General features: G+C 57.1%; 2 long non-coding RNA genes across 2 annotated transcripts in view; one reads left to right on the plus strand and one right to left on the minus strand.

The window, feature by feature from the left end:
• LOC121009901 (uncharacterized) overlaps positions 1-20214 on the minus strand; it is a 125865-nt gene that overhangs the window by 79758 nt on the left and 25893 nt on the right. The window lies entirely within an intron of this gene.
• Positions 9222-10258, plus strand: LOC121009902 (uncharacterized). Its single transcript, XR_005780907.1, has 2 exons — positions 9222-9661; positions 10053-10258. It is a non-coding gene; the product is annotated as an uncharacterized LOC121009902 (long non-coding RNA).

Below are 20214 nucleotides of genomic sequence, written 5' to 3' on the forward strand. Positions count from 1 at the left end.
TATGTCAGTATATCTAAAGATGTGGCTCAAAGCCACTTGGTTTTTGTTTCTGTTTTTGTTTTCTGTATCTTCCTGTCATTTCCCAGAGCAGTGCTCCTCAAACCCAGGCCCTGTGTCCGCCCACCTGGGGTGGGCCTGGGACTCTGCGTCTGTACCACGCTCCCAGGAGATGCTGAGGCTGCTGGTTGGGGACCACACTTCTGGGAGCAAGGCTTCCTTAGAGTGTCTGTTCAGTGCCTAGAACAGAGCCTGGCACATAGTAGGTGCTAAACAAACATGACAGTCAGTCATGCCTAACTCTCAGGGCCAAGATCTCGTGTCTTCCTCTGGCCCACAGGCCCTCCACTAACTCTGGATCTCTGACCAGCGATGAATGAGCCCGGAAGGCACCAAGGCCGGCATGGGAAGCGATGGGCCGGACAGGCGGGCACCGCCCCCCTTTCCTCCGTAACTCTCCACATGTATGAATTACGTACGATTTCACTTATGTGTAACCCAAAACCTCCTGTTGCCACACCAATCCCACCGCACCTCCCAAAATGAGGGCCAGTGGAGCACAGTGGCCCCGCCCGGCACGCAAGCATTAGCCCCGAGACTGTTCGGCCTCCGGAGCTCCGCGACTCAGTGTGGGCTCTGTTTATTATTCTAGAGAAGCAATTTTCAAGGGGGTTGAAATACTTGTTAAAATTAAGGTAAAGAATGTAAACCACAGCCAGGCTCATTCACCTTCCGCTTCAAAAGCCTCTTGTTTCTGTGGGCACCACTCTCCTGCAGGTCCCGATTAGCTGCGGTGGAAAATACGGCCAGCGGCGCCGAGGACGGGCAGAGCCGGGCCGAGGAGTGTGGCCGTCTCGGGGCGTGCACAGCTGTCCCGGGGCTGGAGGCACCTGCTGGGCTCCTGAGAAAACTGCCCTGAACAGTTGAAGAAAGCCAGCCGATGAGCTTGACAAACGATTCAAGGAGAAGACAGAAGTCTGCAAAATCCGCAGGCATCTTGGGGACCTGCCATCCTCTTGGGGTTCACTCTTGTCTCTTAACGAACGAGGGAGACATCCCACTGTGGGCTGACGAGTCTTGGGACCTCAGCGTCTGTGGAGCTGTCAAAGGGCTAAGGTGAAGCATTTTGGCCACTTTGAAAACCGAAAGGCAGAGCCCTTCGGGGAAAACCACGAGGGACTGCTTCCCTCACACAGAATGAGGCTTCTGGTCCCAAGGAATGGCTATTCCCAAGCAGCTTATGTTTTGCGGACATTTCCCCTTAGGAAAAATAGTAACGTGGGACAGCTCTCTGGGGAGGGCTGGGCTTGGAGGGGACCTGGGGGGGCCTGGAAAGCCGTGTTCGTGCAGCTGTGGCCCCTGGCGGCTTGCAGGGAATGCCGTTCTCAGAGTAGTCCATCCACACGGGCAGAGGCAGTTTCAAAAGGCTCTCTCCAACTTCCTCTGGAGAGGAGACCAATGAGGAAAATGATGAATTAAGACAAAAAATCAACGAATCTGAGCTTTTTCTCAAAGTGGGCTCAGATTCAAGTTTAGGCCACGTCTTCGACGGCCGTTAGCACCAGGCGCACTCAGCACAGATCTGACTGGTGATTCGCTGCTCCTGGTGGAGATTTCAGGGTGCGGCTTCCCCAGCTCTTCTGCTGTTCAGGAGCCCGATGTCAGCAAGCCACAGCCCCTCACTCCCCCCACCCCCTCACCGCCCCCCCTCCACCCCACGACTTTGGGAACACCTTCCATTTCCACGCGTAGTCTAACGAGGGGCAGAAAGCGAGGCCGTGGGCGGGGCGGTCAGGACCGCAGCCAGGGGGGTGGGTGCTGAACCCCCAGCTCGTGAATTGCTCAGGGGGCCCCGGCCATGCACGGAGCCTCCAATGCCCCAGGACTGCTCTCTGCGAAGGGGCCAGCATGGATCACCGGCCAGGGACTCGGTTCTTGGGGACTGTTCGTGTTTGTGTCCTGACATCATTAAAGTCTGTTGGCCCCAGATTAGAAATCAGGTGATACACCCGACAGGATTTAGGGGAGACTTAGGGAGATGACAGAAGGTTCCTCTTCAGCCTTAGAGCTGAACGTCCAGCATGTCCGAGGAGGCTCTGGCGCGCGCCCTGGTGTGAGTCAGAAGGTCAGACAACCAGGAATGCTCGCGTTGGAAGGCAGGCGGGGGAAGGAGGCCGTCCCAGCTCAGGGAGGACAGATGCCCTCTTCCTCCTCTTCTCTGTCCTCCTCAAGTCTCAGCACCTTGGATGATGCCCGCCCGCAGTGGGGGGCCCCCTGCTTTACTCAGTGCACCTGCTCCAATGCTGGTCTCTTCCAGACGTGACCAGAAAGACCGTTTCACCAGCGATCTGGGCGTGTGAGCCCGGGCAGCTCGACACACAAAACTCACCATCGTGTCTACAAACCAATCCCTGGCTTGTTTTCAAAAGCGTCTCTTCTTGTGAGCCTGTGGAGCCCCCTCATCTCTGCTGCCCTGTTGGGATGTGTGACAGGTGTCTACCATTTCCAAGTGATGAACGCGGATTTGAGCTTCTGCCGGTACGGGGCTGTCGCAGCAGGGCAGAGTGGAGCCCCCGGCACCTTTACTTTGGGGAGCAACGTCGCAGGAAAGGTGCTATGCTTCCTGGGGCTGAGGGCATGGGTGCTGATGGCGTCTGCGTGGTCACTTAAGAGCTGTGCAGCCAGGTGACGGGCGGGGGTGAGGTGGGGTGGCTGCGGCCTGCTGGGCCCTCTCGGGGGGTCTAGGAGAGACGAGATGCCAGGCATTCGGCAATTCCAGCCCGGCACATTCCTCCTTTTGAATCTATCACAGCAGAGCTCCGAGGCCAGGGCTTAGCAAATGGAGGGTAATTTGGGATGGTGGGTGGTCCCACAATCGCCAGGCAATGACACAGGAGGCAGCCATCCCCTCCAACAGACCACAGACATGTGCATTTATCCAGCCGCTCGGGGGGCTCGGGGCCGCACACCCCTTCCCCTCGGAAGCCACGTCGGGTCTCCACGTCAGGGCCTGGGACATGCCGAGCTCCTCTCTGGGCTGCGGCAGCCACCGTTGCAACAACTGGCAAGAGGAAGCTTGCGTTTCACCGCTCGAGGTGGGAAATGGCAAGGGTTCCTCCAGAAGGCGAAAGTCACTGCCGTGCGTCCTTCAGGGGAAGCCTCCTGACCTACCAGTCTCCTAAATCCGGTTCTGACGGTCCTTCCCCCTCCCTCCACCGTGTGTCAGGGTTTGTGAGACATGCAGTTCGGGTCGCTCTAACTTCTGTGGGGGGAAGAGGATCGGCGGGGTCGGTCCTCCCGAGCCAGTCAGAGGGTCTCCCGCAATCCAGCGTCTGAGGGAGGGGCCGCAGGCTCCTGGCGTCACGCTCACAGCCGGAGGCCAAGTGCACAGGAGCCCGTGCTGGGGCTGGCGCAGGGCAGACAGATCTCCCGCAGTCTAGTCAAGAGCAGGGGAGGGGCTGGCGGTGGTGCAGGTGGTGGTGGGGGGGAGGCAGACAGGACACCTGCCAGGTGCCCACGACCCTCTGAGCTCTCGGCAGATGCTGTGCCCCTGTCACACCATCTGGGATACCAACCAGACCACTTTTAATTAAAAAAAAAATGCTTATTTATTTATTTTCAGAGTGTGCAAGCAGGGGAGGGGCAGAGAGAGAGGGGAAGAGAAAAACCCAAGCAGGCTCCGCACTGTCAACGCAGAGCCCGACGTGGGGCTCGAACCCACGAACTATAAGATCATGACCTGAGTTGAGATCAAGAGCCCGAGGCTCAACCGCCTGAGCCCCCCGGGTGCCCCGTAACCAGGCCACTTTAACCCCTCCTCTGGAGGGGTTTGGAGTGGGCTTGTCAGATTTAGCAAATAAAAACACAAGATGCCCAGTTCGATGGGGATTTCAGATAACCAATTGTATCCATTTCCTGGGGTGGCCCTAAGGACGTATCACAAACCGGGGGCTTGAAACAACGGAGATCTATCGTCTCCCGGCTCTGGAGGCCACAACCAGAATCAAGGTGTCTGCAGGGCTGTGCTGCTTCCGGAGGCTGGAGCGGAGGGTCCTTCCTGCTTGGCCCAGCCCCCCAGGGGCTCCCGGCGTCCCTGGAGGTGCCTCAGCTCGTACTCACGTCCCTTCGGTCTATCCCCGTGGTCACACACACACCGCCCCGGTGTTCCCTGTGTCCTCACGTGCTGCTTTTAGAAGGACACCAGGCCCTGGATTTAGGGCCCACCCTCACCCGGTGTGACCTCATCTTAGCTCATTTCATTTGTGAAGACCCCGTTTCCAGATAAAGTCGCATCTGGCGGGTCCAGGGGGATGCTACTCAACCCACAACAATGATGAATCTTTTTTTAGTTGCGTGGTACGTGGTTTACGGTAAAACTCACCGTTTTTTGTTTGAAACGAAAATGTTGCAGAGGATAAGCTTCTGTCAAAGTTATTCATTTTTATCTGGAATTCAAATATTGCGTGGGACATACTTGTTCTCTAAAAAAGTCTTTGCTGTTTACCTGCAGTTCAAACACGGCATGGCACATACTTGTACTAAAACTGATTCCTATTCGACTTGGCGGCCCCGTCCCTGAGTCCCAGGGCGTCTGTGTCCTGCCCTTTCCGAAGAGCTGCCTCCTTGGCCCCCTGCATTCCTGGGAGGGGGCCTCCCCACGCCTGAAGCATTGCAAGTGCCCCTCTGTGCCCCCCACCCCGTCCTCTCAGCCCCCACCTGCATGGGGAGAGGCAGCTCAGAGGCTGGAAGCCGACAACACTGATCTCCCCTTCCCGGATGGGGGCAGGGAAGGAAAGGCTTTCGTGAAGCTGCAAGGCAGGAAAGAAGGATGGATGGGCGACTCCTTTCCTTCCCTCCATCGGGGCGTTGCTGAGCTCGCTGCCTGAGCAGAGACCCCAGAACTGGACCAGCCCCTCAGGTACCGGGGGCCGGACCAGCAGAGCTGGGGCTGCCTCTTTGTGAATTCAGCAAAACGTACTAAGCAACACTTGTTACCGGGAGAGGACGCACACATCCGCAGCCGTGAGCCCGATCCGTGCCGGGCGGCCGCACACCACACGGCTTGGGGTCAGCCCGATCGATGTGTCCTGCTCTGCCCCCAGCCCCATGTCGGCACATCACCTCCTTCCATTCTCACGACAACCTGGTCGGTTCCCTGAGCCTTAGCGTTTCCCTGTTTACACCCGGGGTGGGGGTGGGGCTCAGAGAGGTGGGGGGGGGGGGTGTCACGCGGTCAGTAAGCGAAGGAGTGGGACTTGAATCTATTCCCCCACACCTGACTCAGAGCCCACACACACTCGCAAACCCGGGCGCCCGAGGCTGTCCGCCAAGCTGGCCGTGCGTGCTTGGACCCACTCCACAAGTGGGGGTGTGTTCGACCAAGCGCCAGAGGCCGTGCAAGGTTCAGGGGATACCCTGCAGCATCACACGTCGTCCTGGGGCCTCTGGAGTCTCTGTTCCATTTGCAAGGGGCGGGGACTACCGTGGCGGAAGATGAAGCATGGCAGACGGGAAAGAGCGCGTGTGCGAGTGTGCGTGAGCACAGGAGTGTGTGTGTGTGTACATGCGTATGTGGCTGTGCGTGTGCACACGTCTGTGTATGGTTGTGTGCACGTGTGTCTATGTGTGTGCACCTGTGCATGTATGTGTGTGTGTGTGTGTGTGCTATCCTGGACAGACGCGGCGGAGAAACTCTCTGATCAGATCACAGTTTGGAAGTTATCTACAAGTGACGGGTGAACTATGTTGATACCTGGTGGGGTGAATGTTTGGAGGGAACAACAAGTGCCAAGGTCCTGAGGCAGGATTGGGGGTGCTATGCTGGGGACTCAGCACAGAGGCAGCGTGGCTGGGGCTGCATTTCTAGCTCACAGCTTCAGGCTTTTTTGACAGTGGCTCTGTGTACCCCGTCAGAAATCTTTGGGGAGGCACAGCCAGGGAGCCAACGTGTTTGCACTGACTGGGCGAATCTTACGCTTCTAAGCCAGTGGACGGGAGAAGTTCAGTCTGTGGAGCAGAGATTCAGGTAGGAACCCCGAGACGCCCTCTACACGAGCTGGGGTCTACACAGTATATTCTCCCAGACATCGGCTCTTTGTGGGGGGCACGAAACACACATTATCTAGAAATCAAAAATGTAGTGGCAATTCATCTTTCTGTAATAAAAACTTGCCCACATCTGGGAGGTGCTTTCTACAGCAGTCCTCGCCGACTGACAACCTTCACGATCCGATAGAACAAGCCTTCGCCCACACCCGGTTCGGCGGGCTGGGTCCCAGCAAGGACTCGGACAGAGATCACCTCCGGTTCTGGGCGCGAGAATCAAAAACGAGCAGTGGGGGTGGGGAAGGGGCAGAGGGGCAGAGAAAGGCCAGAGGGCCCGCTCTGGGTTAGACTGGCGTTTGGATGAAATGTCGGTCCCCGATATCACACACATCGGCGGAGCGGAGGAACATTTGAAGCTGTTATTGAGGCTGGAAGTTAAAATCCGAGCGTGCGGAGCAGAGAAGTAGGTGGTGCGTCCGGAGAGCCCAGGCTCTGCGTTGGACGGTCCAGGAGCAGAGCCACAGCTCGGGCCCCTTGGCCATGGACTCACTTTGGCTGAAGCACAGGGACAGCAGGGACACAGGGCTCCCAGCGTGGCTCTGGGGAGCAAGGAACGGAGTGGTGGAGGGTGACACGTGAGACAGCGGGAAACCCTGAGATGGTCGCGGCTAACGGGAAGGGAGAGGCTAGAAGAGCTCCTGGCTAGCGGGGAGAAGGCGGTGGACCGGAGGGCAGGCACCGGGGATGCCGCCGGATGAGCGGTGAGCACATTCAGGCCACCCACCCCCCACGAAAGCCAGGTGGGCCAGAAGCGCCCCCCGCGCGTCAGGAAGCCACAGACAACACGACATGGCCCAACCGCGTTCCTGGAGAGCACACGCCAAGGGGAGAGGGAAAGCTGGTCTGAAACGCGTCTGCCGCTCGTAGGCCAGATGACCCAGGAGGTTCTCCAGGGCTCCGAGGGAAAGAAAATGGGACAAAGATTACGAAGTCCAGACAAGTTGCCTTTCGGTAGGAAGATGACAGACGCAGGTGAATTCTAAAACAACACGAGAAAACGCTGGACGTCCCGCTCACGAGTCCCACGTAGGGCGCGGAGAACTCCTGGACGAAATGCAGCTATAAATGAGAAACTGAAGCAGAATAAAAAAGAACGGACAGACCATTATAAATGATTGCAGAAAAAATGAAATCCACCTGAATATGGGATTTTGCACACTTGGGGCCGTTGTTGCGGAACAGAACGTTATGCAGTACAAACGCTGAATGTGGGGCCCCACACGCGGGGTGCTGCCGTGTCAGAATACAGCTTCCATGGCGTGACCCTGCCCGGGGGCACAGACACAGGGGTCAGCGGCCCCAGGCCCCTCTTTTTTTTTTTTTTTAATTTTTTTTAATGTTCATTTATTTTTTGAGAGACAGAGACAGAGAATGAGCGAGGGAGGGACAGAGAGAGAGAGAGAGACACAGAATCGGAAGCAGGCTCCAGGATCTGAGCCGTCAGCCCAGAGCCCGACGCGGGGCTCGAACTCACGGACCGTGAGATCGTGACCTGAGCTGAAGTCTGACGCTTAACCGACTGAGCCACCCAGGTGCCCCAGGACCCCCTCTTTCCAACGGGAAGGTCACACAGTGCCACCTTAAGGGTGCAGCGGGCAGAAACACTGCCTCTGGGCTCCTTTCTCAGCTTAGAGCGACTTCCAGAAATTATCCTCTTGTGGTAAAGAATTATTTCAGCAATTCCCTCCATCTTACTTTACACTGTTGTCCAATCAAATTCAAATGTAAAATGAACACATTTTATTTATTTTTTTTTTTAAATTTTTTTTTCAACGTTTATTTATTTTTGGGACAGAGAGAGACAGAGCATGAATGGGGGAGGGGCAGAGAGAGAGAGGGAGACACAGAATCGGAAGCCAGCTCCAGGCTCTGAGCCATCAGCCCAGAGCCCGACGCGGGGCTCGAACTCACGGACCGCGAGATCGTGACCTGGCTGAAGTCAGACGCTTAACCGACTGCGCCACCCAGGCGCCCCCGGAAACAGGCTCCAGGCTCCGAGCCATCAGCCCAGAGCCTGACGCGGGGCTCGAACTCACGGACCGTGAGATCGTGACCTGGCTGAAGTCGGACGCTTAACCGACTGCGCCACCCAGGCGCCCCATATGCCCCTTTCTTAAAGAAAGAAATCGCAGTGGGGTATGTATTCCAGCTCCCTGAAAGATAAGTCTAAATTAATTGATTATGGGAAACAAGTCCATCATTAGGCAGAAAATGCTGAATCGCGAAACCAACGTGCACTTAAATAATCAGGAGTCCGCCTACTTGGAAGGGCCGATGTCAAAATGATCCCTTTTTCTGCTTTTTAATTTGTTCATTTATTTAACAAAGCATCTGAGTACCTACTCTGTGCTGGGCACATAACAGGCTACAGATAAGCCACAGTGTGACATTGAGACAAAACAGAAACAAAAGCTAAAATCACGAAGGTCAAAAGGAAGCTTCCAGAAAGTGTCCTTCTACAAGGAAGGTTATGGTTGGGATTGCCATGAATATACTCACGCCTCAAATAATGCGCCTTTCTCTTTTGATAAGAGGCAAAATCTGTCAGAAAGTATGCTGAGAAGGAAGCAGAAACACAGCGATAAGGAAGTGTAAGCAGAAAAGTTCAGATGTTTCTCTCTTGGGTTGACGGATTAGATATACAACAGACGTGTGTCAGCCCAGAAGGCATGGCTTCCTCCTTCTTCCCAGGGACTTGACCTTCATTTTGACCTTGGTCTTCCCCGGGGACACCAACTGAAGCCCAGCCCTGGGGCCCGCCTGGAAGCCTGGAGCCCGGTCCTAGGGCCGTCTTCCATCAGGTGGCCCGGCCTCACTGCAGTGGCTCCTTCCAGCCTCTGGGCCCTAGTACACGCCCGGCATTACCCTACGGGACGGAGCCACTTCCTGCCGGGATGCCGGGAGGAAGCTGGATCCCGGGGGCTGCACTGTCTGCCCCGTGAGGAGCCAGACCCTGTCAGCCAGCTGGATCCAGAAGTCCGGGAAAGCAAGCCCTGAGTGTTGGGCCTTGAGCGTTAGGAAGTGTCCAGAAAGCCTTTCTTACTTCCAGTGTCTTCAGATAGCACTCCGGGTTCTGGCTCCACCCTCCTTGAGGCTGTGGACACCCCGACCCTGTGACCTCCTCCCCGCACCTCCCTGCGGCCCGCAGACGAGGTGGGTGGAGAACGGTCAGCTGCCCTGGTCTGACAAGAGTCCCTAAAATAGCTCTCATCCAACGGGCAGATTTAGCCTTCCCAAACCATGCCCCATCCCGGCATCTGTGACATACGGTCACAGAACATATATGGGCTTAGTGTTCCATCTGGAAGGGTATCGTTAGAGGTAGTGGAAGCTACGAAAGTCCCGGCAAAGACGGAGGCTGTGCTGGGAGGTGAGGCAGCCTTCTCTAGCAGCTCCGTACGCTTCGTGGGTGAATGGTGGCTTCACGTCTGGCCTCAGAAGACTCTGCCCTTTACCAGAGGCTGGGTTTGTCCCTGAGCGCCCGCTACGCTGCGGAAAACTTGGGCCAAGGCTTCAAGTAGGACTTAACTCTTGGTCCCGATACAGCTATGTATTCATTGTGAGTAAACTGAGGCATGACCGGGGGCCCTGCTGCATGCAGGGGGCGGGAAGGGGGAGGAAGCCTGACGCTTTCCTGCCATTGCGAGGGTCTGCTTCGGGTCTGGTTCCTGGAACCGACCTGCAGGTGTCTGTCTCCAGCCTCACTTTGCCGCAAGCACCTTGGAGTCACAGCTTCGAGGCAAAGCTCTTGTGCGTCAAAGGGACGTTCACGCCTGGTTTCCAGCGGCTCGGTCTTCACACACCAAAGGGGAGGGTCCCCGTCAGGGGAACACCCAAACCAAAAACGACCAGGATGTCAGGAGGCCAGGGGACGTGGACAGCTGCGATGGGCAGGGGATGCTGGCCTTGCCTTGGGGGGGTCAGTAAGTAATCCCTCTTTGTCTCTCCAGCTTTAGGGTCCTCAAGAGACTCCTCCTGGGGTCCAGAACAGCCTCCAGGATGGATGTGCTCCACCTTCTGTCCTCACAAACCATTAGACCCAGCCCCTCCCCAAGACTGGGAAAGCCCACGGAGTGTCTCATATTATTAGTTCTTTTCTATTTAATTGCACAAGTGCTTTTTTGCACATTTACATAAACATATTTTTATATCTTTATTTATAGACCTTTATTATGTTTACCACACAGGTTGACTCTGTTTCTTTCTGGTGTCCCGGCCCCACCCCGGAACATTGGCTCCAGGGAGAAGGGGCTGTCATGTCCACTGAGGCATCCCAGGGCCACGAGTAGAGCCCGTGGCCAGTTACCTAGTTACACAGTTGCCCAAAGCCTGTGATCGGAAGGACCATGGAGGTGAACTGAAAGTGAGGGGGCCCCATGGGTTGCCTGTGTAGCTCAGTTGGTTAAGCATCTGACTTTGGCTCAGGTCATGATCTCACCATCCTGAGTTCAAGCCCACATCGGGCTCTGTGCTGACAGATCGGAGCCCGGAGCCTGCTTCAGATTCTCTCTCCCTCTCTCCCTCTCTCTCAAAAATAAACAAACATTAAAAAAAAAAGTGAGGGATCCCCAGAGGTGTTCCCCAGTCTAGCTGGGCTTGCTGCACAGGTAACGTTACGAGAAACGGAACAGAACTCAACGAAATGGGAGAATTGGGGCAGTGGCCGCTGTGCACTGTGGTCCCCACTCAGAGCAGGTGCTCGGAGAACACCTGCCGGCTCCCTGATGTTGTGTCCCGGGGTGGCAAGTCCTCCAACAACGGGCAGAGCAGCTAACACACTAGAGGAAGGAGACGGAAGGCGCAAGGTGGATTTGGAGGCCTCCCCCCACACTGACGTGCTCCCTGGTCCAGAAAGACGTGGCCAGGAACTGTGTGCACTGTGTCCAGTAAGTTCCAGCATGCGCGCATTCGTTCATCCACAGTATTTCTAGAACTGTCCTTCTGGTTTGCAGTTTTAGAACTACTGGTTTGCAGAATGGCCACAGCAGAGCACCATTGGACCGCCGGCCGGGAGGCTTAAACAATGGAGACGGGTTCTCTCACATTTCTAGAGGCCGGAAACCCCAGATCAGGCACGGGCAGGGCTGCTCTCTCCCGAGGCCCCTTTCCCGGTGTGTACTCGGCCCTCTTCTGCCCGTGTCCCCACGTGGTCGTCACTCTGTGTGTGTCTGTGTCCTGATCTCCCCTTCTTATAAGGCACCGGTCCGGCTGGTTTAGAGGCCACCCTGCTGATCTTTCCCAGCCCTCATCACCTCTTTAAAGACCCAGTCTCCAAAGACAGTCACATTCTGGGGACTTCAACACATGAATTTGGGGGCCACAACTCAGCCCACAACAAACACCAAATACTTCTCCAGCTTCTTGTCAGTGGAAAAGCAGACAAGAGCCCTGGTATTGTGCCACTGGGGTCCTACCCGGGAAGGAGACAGTGAGCCACACGGATCCATGGTGACGAACATGTGAGAAGGGGAGGCAGGGGGCCCGTGGGTGGGTGGGGTTGGCGGTCGTGGAGGCCGTGGGCCAGGGAGGCTGGACGTCAGAGCGGACACTGTGGCCGAGGCCAGAGAAAGGTGAGGGTGGGAGGGACCGCGTGGCTTGGGGGGAGAGGGCGTGCCCGCGTCGTGGGCCTGCAGGCCACCGCAAGGACCTGGGCTCTCGCTTTGTTGCTTTTCCAAAGGTTTCCTCCCTCCGAATTTTGTCCTGCGGACATCGGCAGCAAGCGGGGACACCTTGCTGTCTCTGCCCCTTCGGAAAGCCTGCGTGCGGTCTACAGGGCCCGAGCGGCGCACTCTCGCGGATGCGGCCCCTCGAGCCCCTGACGGGTGTCAGGCCAGCAGCGATCTTCCCAGCTGGTTGACGTTACCGTGGTCACTGCCATGAAGAACAGGGCTCGCTGACAATGTCAGCCTTTTCTTCAACGGTCGCCGTGACCCTGACAGAGCGTGAGGCGAGACGCGGGTCGCCAGCCAGCCTTGCGGCAAAACAAAAGCCAAGGAAACGAAACGACATTAAAAGCCACGTTGTGCGAGTCCGGCCGCACAGGTTCTCCTCCTGTACAGGTGGCTGAAAAATAAAATACAAGTAGCTGGGGTGGGGGCACGCAGGGTCCAACGTGGGCTTGGAAGGAACCCAGAGCAGAGGCGTGGGGCGGCCCGCGGGGACATTTACCGCTGCAGAGGCTTACAGAGGTAGCACTCATCTCCCGTGATTTACAGGACTTACCAACTCTTGTTCCGGCTCAGAATCCTACGGCCTGGGAGACCCCGCCCCCGAGGGGCTGCTCGTGGGGTCGGTGCTCACGGATGGGGTCTGGGCCACTGGAGCCCACGGGTCACCCCTCGGGAGGGAGACGGTGGGAACAGCAGACTGTTCAGATGCGGGACTGTCCTGTGATTTACGACTCAGGCAAACAGCCCATTAATCCAGCAGCGGCCCCGCTTCTATTCATAGCTTCCTGGGGGCAGGGGAACGGCCACTGGAAGTGGTTTTGAACTGTTTCCTGTGGTTTCCCCCACCCCGCGGGGGCGGGGCTTCTATTTTTAGAGACTGTCCCTGACAGCGAAGGCCCAGGCAGCCCCTGATGCCATGTGGGGGCTGTGGGTGACCAGGGCAGACCGAGTGGGCTCTCCGTTCAGACGGGGTTCTAGAGCAGGAGGCCGCCACTTACTCCTGAAGGAGGCCAGAGGCCCGTCCTGGCCGAGCGACGCTAGGACGCTTCGCCATGCAACGTGTCACCATGGCTGGAGAGCCAGGGACCTCCCCACACGAGGCTCCACGGCCAGCGCCCGCCGTCTGCTCGTCGGTGTTTATCCCGTGCCTTCCTTGCACATGACCCCACGTTGCGCGTTCAGACCAGCCCCATTTCACATACTCTGTTCTCCTACAGGTGGTGGGTCCTGTCTTGGCTTGTGTAATGTGCCCTGTACAAGGGTTCACATGTAAAGCGTTTCGTGGGAGGTGGTCCAGGTGACGCCTGTCAGGGAGCAGGCAGGTGATGCGGGAAGGCAGGGGCCTTAGCCGTGGATGAGGAGAAGAGGCCAGGAGGCCAGGGATCGAACAGGAAGAGGGATTCGCGGAGAGCCGGGCTGGAGAGGGTCCCGCTGAGCAAATTTTCTTCAACGGTCAGCCACTGCTTCTCTGGTTCTTATCCCATCACAGACGCACTTGCTCACAGCTCGGGGCTCACACAGCACTCCTCTTGCCGAGAAGGTCGGTGCCGAATGTTCCAGGTTCCTGTTCCTTTCTCTCTCCCGGTCTGCTATCTATCTAAAGTTCAGACTTGGCATCTTATTTCGTCCTAAGCTCGCCCTCGCTCAATGCTACCCGCCTCCACCAGGGAATACCGCTGGCCGGATGGCTGGAGTTAGAAAGACTGGCCAGGGAGGCTTGTGTGTCGCGGACAAACCAGATACCGGTCTCGTCCCTCTCTTATCGAGAGTCTGGCCGGGCACCTGGGCAGGGGCCCCGAAGTCCAGGCGGGGAACTCAGGGGCCCTCGGCAACCACCTATGAGCTGAGCATGCTGTTCTCGGCCTCTCCAGACGCGGAAACCAAGGCGCGGGGAGGGCGTGTGAGTTGTGCAGGAGTGGGGCCAGGGTGTAGAGAAGCGGGTGGGAGAGGCCCAGTCAGGCCGCGTGCTGTGGCAGGTTCTGCTGTGGACCCTGAGGGCCCGGGGAGAACCCCACCCGGACTGTATCCCCTGGTCCCTATCCCAGATCCCCCAAGGGCTTTCTCAGCAGGTGCAGCGATGGGAACCGGGTTCAGGGACCGCCCTGGCCAGCAGGCGGCCAGGACGGAGGCTCAGCCCTCCCCGGTCCCGGACTTAACGTGTGGCGCACCACACGGGGCCGGCCCTGCAAACGCTGCCGGCGTCTGTCACAAGCACACACTGGGGCGTGGGCTCGTGGCCAGGGGTGCACACGTGCGTGTGCACACACACACACACACACACACAGGCACGCACGTGAGCGGCAGTGTGCATCGGAGCCCACGGAGGCGTGGGCTTTCTCCCGGAGCAGACAGAGAGGCGGGCGTGTACCCCTCGACCAGAGGGGAGGAAAGGGGCCGCGTCGGAGTCGCAGCAGCCAAAACCTAAGCCCCCTTCATTCTTCCGTGCCGGAAAGTAACAGTGCGTCTTCAGTCTTGTGAAGTGCTGTACTTCGGGGAAAAGGCACTGCGAGGAACCCTGAGTACGGCTGCGACCACGCCCCTCCCAGGGGCCCGGCCCCCGCCCTGGGACGCCAGGAGGACAGCAGAGCCCACGCTCACCCCGGGGGCTTTCGCCCCTGCCCCGCTGGCCTCACCCCTAGCGTCCCCCGCAGGCGGCTTTCCGCGTCAACAGAACACAGCAAAACCCTGTTTGGCTTTGCTAGCTGGCGCGTTGACTGGAAAGGCGCGTCTGAAAGGGGTCACCAAAGATGTGCTTTGGGGACTGAGGAAGGGAGAACCCCAGGAACGCATACGGAAACCGCGCACCAAGGTGGCCCCGAACTGGAAGACATCCAGCTGAGTGAGCCCGGTTAGGAGAGAAGACACCTCTCTGGGTGTCTGTGTGGTCCAGTCGTGATGAGCTCCAAGTCACCTCTTAGTGAGCGTCTGAGAGGAGGCAAGTCTGTCCTTAGTCCTATACCTTCAACTATTTGTTCTTCTTTTTCTCTTGTATTAATGCAACCCCCTTCCTGCTTTAACACACCTTTAACCCTCCTGTCCGCCCACCCAACGTGAACTTGTGCCCTCTCAGCATCCCCACGCTGCCGACACCTGTTCCAAAAAAAACCTGTGTCAGTCATTTACACACTAGTATAAACAAGCAGCAGAAGCGCTCCCTCCTTTTCTGGGCTGGAAGTGACATTTAAGCTCCAACCCGTTCAGGGCTTGAGCCGGCAGCGGGGCCGCGGACCACTCTATCTACACCTGACATTGCTCCTGCCTGAGATACATGCAAACATTCTTCTAGCTATATACTCGTCCGGGGTACTTGTGCACATCTGTGTGTGTGTGCGTGCACAGGCGTGCACGCACACACACACACACTCTTTCAGGCCTCCAGCATGGAATTCAAGTCACATTTTCCAAATGTCTCCATGGTTATTCCAGCATGGGAAAATTCTGCCTGGGTTGCCCCCCACAAAGGAAGCAAGTGTGTGCTCACATGTTGGAACCAGGTGGTGGTGTCACCCCTTAACGAGAGAGGAAGCAAGGCCCCCGGGGATGCTGGTGACCCTGGTTGTAGGGCTTTGCAATTAGCACACGGCCATGCTATAAACAGGCACCTTTTTTTTTTTTTTTAATGGTAGTGGGCACCAGCTCAAAGATGCCTGCTATAAAAACTCGGTGTTCTCTCTGCTGACTCATTTGGTGGGAACTGTAAACCCAAATGCCAACATGTGGCTGACCCACATGACCCTCCACTGGAAAATAAAGACAGGGTCACTTTAGTTCTTGTGTGAGCAAACAAGGGACACGCTGCCAGATTTTCTTTCTCTCGCTGTTCTCACCCTCGCCGGCAGCTCTAACCAGGCATTCGGGGGGCCCCCCGTGTGTCAGTGGCTCCAGACTCCCGAGGAGAGGAGAGGTGGCCACAGATCGGCCCATTTTCTATTTTTTCACCGGCAGCAGGGTAGGGGACACTAAGCCTCGGAGTGGTCTGTGTTTTGGCCAAGGGCAGAGGTGCCCATGTGGTGGGAGCAGAGAGGAGGCAGTCTGGGGGATGGGAACCCTGGACCTCAGGCTCGCCACCTGTTTTCTCATTAGTGACAAGAAGGTGCCGGTCTTGGCCAGAGGGGCAGCCCGAAGGCACACGCGACCCCGGCCGGCAACCATCACAGGTGCTATTCGCTGGTCACAGAAGCTCTCGGACCCTCTCTCTGAGCCCTTCTCAATCCGGCTCTCCGGAGGCACCGATGCTCAAAGAGACCCCTAGCTGCCACGTGCATTGGTCTTGCCCACGTGTGGGGTGCTCCCTGACGGTGTCCTGTAGGTTCCCATCCAGGCCCGGCGACGGTCGCTAGTTCAAGCCAGGGAATCACGAGCCAGTGAGAGATGGGTCTCTTCCGGGCCGGGGCACATCACGGCTGCAGTGAGACCCTCCGTGGCTCCTTTCCCTTGGCAGGGCACTTGGGTGATCAGGATGGAAACTGCCCGATGGGCCCGAGTCGCTGAGCAGGGCCTCTGCTCACCCACAATGGACAGGCCCGGGAACAAGAAAGAAGACTTTACCTACTTTCTTTTCTAAAGGCAATCTCAGGGTTCGGGGGTTGTTTGTTACTTCAGCATGGCTCGGCCTTTCCTGACCACTACGTCACTCCCAGCCCCTCCAGCCCTGTGGTCTTACAAGGCTGGGTCTGAAAACGCAGCCATTTCGCCTCATCCAAAGGTGTCCCTTGGGGTCTGTCACTGTGACACCAAAGCAAACTGTTCACTGCAAGGACTCCTGTGATGTCAGCTGTCACATCTATTGGTCCCTCAGGGCTGATTTTCCCTTCTAGTCAAGAGGCACGGAAGCCAACATCCAGAAGCTGGGCCATGCCCTTCGGTGCCAGGACACGGATAGGGATCTGTGTTCATCTCTGCGTGCACGACACTCTCCACCGTGAAAAATAAGTTGTCATACACTTTTTCCTTAAAAATGGCGGGTCCAATGTCAAGGCTCTGTGTTTCATTCCTAACTCTTTCCTCCAGCCCAGCAGGAACCACGAAGCTAAAGCAATGTCTCAGGAGAGAGGGAAGGAACGGTGTGTAAGACCGACTGATGGGGATCTTCCCAAAGAGCCAGGCTTCCTCCGGGAGAGGCGTGGGGCTCACTCGGCCCCTGGGTGTGCACGGAGCTGGCTGGGCTCCAGGGACACGGAGAAGCGGCCCGTCCCTCCAGGGCGCCCGGTCTGGGGGATGGAGTGTGGGGTAGTGAGGTGGAACCTTTCAGTCTCAGGGTTCCCACTTAGAAAGCCTAAGTCCCGATGGGAGGCGTGTGGTGAGAGCCCGTGTCGCGTGGGGGTTCAGCACTTTGGGGTGCTCACAATCCGGTTGCCCACCGTGTGTAAGCCTGGGCTGGATATTTAACTGGACAGGCTGAAAATCCACTCGCGAGACCAGCACCCTCCTCCCTTCCTCACAAACCCGGGGAGCGGCGATCGGGGCCATTCTTGCTGTGTGCTCAGCCGGGTGCCTGGTGCCTTCTGGGGACCCACTGACCTCTGGCTGGACCCCCCATCTCCGCAGGAAACGGCGCCCTCCACTTTTAGCCCTGCCGCGCTCCGCTCAAGAAATCCATGCAAAGACTCGCCCCTTGAAAGAACACCGGGTGCTGGGGCGGCTCTCGGGAGCCCGGCAGCCTCTGTAGGCACGGGAGCCCCGTCTGTGAAGCTGTAAGTCCCACGGGACATCTGCTACAGGCCAGAACGCTTCCGTTAACGTGCTCCCAGGTGTCGAAGAAAATAAGACTTGAAGATGCCTATTCTCTCTCTCTTCTTTACCATGTACGTTTTAATTTTAAAGTGAATATACCGTAAGAATAATTTTCAACATTTCATTTATCATAATTAATGAATTCAGTCGCGCACGACGCGAGTTCACTGCGCCCGCGTGCACGCTCGCGGCAGGTGCGTCGGGGGACACGGAGCCACGTAAAGTCCCAACGCCGAGTTCACTGCGCCCACGTGCACGCCCGCGGCTGGTGCGTCAGAGCACACGGAGCCACATGACGTCCCCGCCGCCCTACAGACGGACGCGCCAAACGCTTCTCTACCACTTGGTGGATCTTGGGATATTTCAACACTGGAATGGGATCTGTGGCAGTTTTGGTTCATCCTTTGCCTTCTTCTGTTTGCTGTCTCTCGTTCTTTTTGTTTTGTTTTTATTTTTGTTTTGCCTCCAAATTCTGTATATGGAACATGCGTTGCCCTTGCATTCGTATTTCATGGCTAAAATAATAACGCATCTGCAGCCCTGTGCCCGACACTTTTATGCTGACGATTTCAGTTCCACCACACCCTTGCGACATAGTGGGATTGGTCCTATTGTACCGTGGAGGAAGTAGGCTCAGAGAGGTGATGTGACCTGCGCAGGGTCACACAGCTCCTGAGGGAATGAACCGGAATATGAAGTTTTTTTCCGGCGGGACAGCTCCTTGCATGGCAACCCCACCACCTCCCCTGAGGGATGAAAAGTTCTAAGGAAAATCTTCCTGTTAAGATGACACATCTTTAAAACAAAGGTGCTCACCACCAGCTGAAAGCAGCAGTTTTCTTGAGGATTTAAGGGGGAGGAATTCACTCTCCTGGAGAGAGGATCCTGAAAACAAACTGTTAGCCCTTTCTCCCTCTCCCCCGGCTTAAAAATAAATACATTTTGGCGGTGTTTATGTTAAAAGCATGTGAAGAGAGAAGTTTACTAGTTGTGGGTAATTTATACAATCTGTAACTACAAAATCATTTCTATTTATTTATTTTGAAGGGTCTAACCTGGTACTCTCTCAACACGACCCCTCCGTTGGCTGCAGAGAGGAGCGTAAGCATGGCAACCGTGGTCACGGAAAATGGAAAACAGAGACCCCGTCACGGAAGACGCGCCATCGGGACTGCTCGGTCCCGCTGTGTGTCGCATGTGGGGGGACTCAAGCCGTCCACGTCCGTGCCACTGGAACGGCACTGCGATGTGGACGGCTGTGCGGTGATCTTGCTAAAATGCGGGTGTGCATTTGAAGGTCTCGTGTGAGGCCCGGGACTCTGCATTTCCAACGGGGACTATCAGGGGCCTTGGAGCCTACTTCTCAGCTCCGGCTGTGTGTGTGAACCACCTGGGCTTTCAGAGCCCCAGTGCCTGAGTCCAAAACAGAGCAACGGAGTCAGAAATGCCTGGGCGGGACCCACGTGGCCCCAAGGTAGCCAAGGCTGGGACTCCGCCTGGAACACTCGGAAAACCGCTCTCTCCATTTCGGAGCGCCCACCTCGGAGCCGGGCCCCGGAGCCACCTGGCCGGCTCTGCCACCGCTCAGCAGGGATTGCCTGGACCGGGCTTTGTCATCTGCTCAGAACACCCTGCCCTCTGTACTGTGCCAGAGAATACTCCTCTGCCCCGTTGGTGACGGCGGTGGCCTTGGGACTCGCACTGGCCAGTGGGGCGTGGGCAGAAAAGACACGGTGAGAGCTCTCAACCAAGATCTAGAGAGGCGTCGGGGATTCCTACCCACCTCCAGCCTCCTGCTCCCCTTCCCGGGAAAAGCACGCCGCGTAGCTGCTGGTCTTAGGAGGGGAGACAGGCTCTGGCCCAGCAGAGCCACCCTGACTCAGAGACCAGTGAGAAGCACAGAGATGTTTCCGGAGGCCTCTGAGATCTCTGGGATGTTTGTCACGTGGCATTATCACAGCATGCCCTGACTAGCATGTCCTCGAGGTAAGGAGAGTTGCAACAGCGTATGTAAAGCACTCGGTGCCGGGTCTGGCCCATGGCGCGCCCCTCGCGAACGTGAACGTCATGACTGCCTATTTGAGACGCCGCGGTCAGGCGCATTTTCCACAGAGCCCGCTCTTCCTCCTCCCTTCCTGTGCCGGAACACTCTGCAGCCCCCCCCCCCCCCCCCCCCGCCCAACAGCGCGAGGTGCCCGAGGTGCCTGCTTCCCGACACAGGAACAGGTTTGCAGAGCCTCTGCAGGGGATGTGCAAAACAGCAAAAGCCCTTGCCTCTGTGAATGGGGTTTTTCAACCTTATCTCGAATTCTCTTGGTGTGGCGGTGGTTCTGTGTCCGCAGAGCTCTCTGAAAGGGTTTTCTGTGGGGCGAGTGTGGAAGAAAAATGAGAAGCGGGAAGGAAACAGGCTCAGCTTTGTTAAGAAGTGTTCCAGGTTTCAAAAGACACTTGAAGGCAAGTCCTGGCTACGGGCTTGAAGCGGGACCCGAGACTGCGCAAGAAGGAGACGGCTGTCACCGGACATGTGCCTGGATGCCCGAGCCTGAGGGGCCCTGCCCGCTTGATCACATGGACCTCGACACAGACACACGACCTCAGTTACCTAGTGACCCTGAAGGCAGCCTGATCACTCTGTGAACACCTCACCAGGCTCTGGTGTGGACAAAGGAAAGCGCGCGTGCACGAGCTGCTGAGCCCCTTTGCTGGGGGC

The sequence above is a fragment of the Herpailurus yagouaroundi genome, unplaced genomic scaffold (assembly GCF_014898765.1).
Source record: "Herpailurus yagouaroundi ecotype Mexico unplaced genomic scaffold, PumYag 190, whole genome shotgun sequence".
Lineage (NCBI taxonomy): Eukaryota > Metazoa > Chordata > Mammalia > Carnivora > Felidae > Herpailurus > Herpailurus yagouaroundi.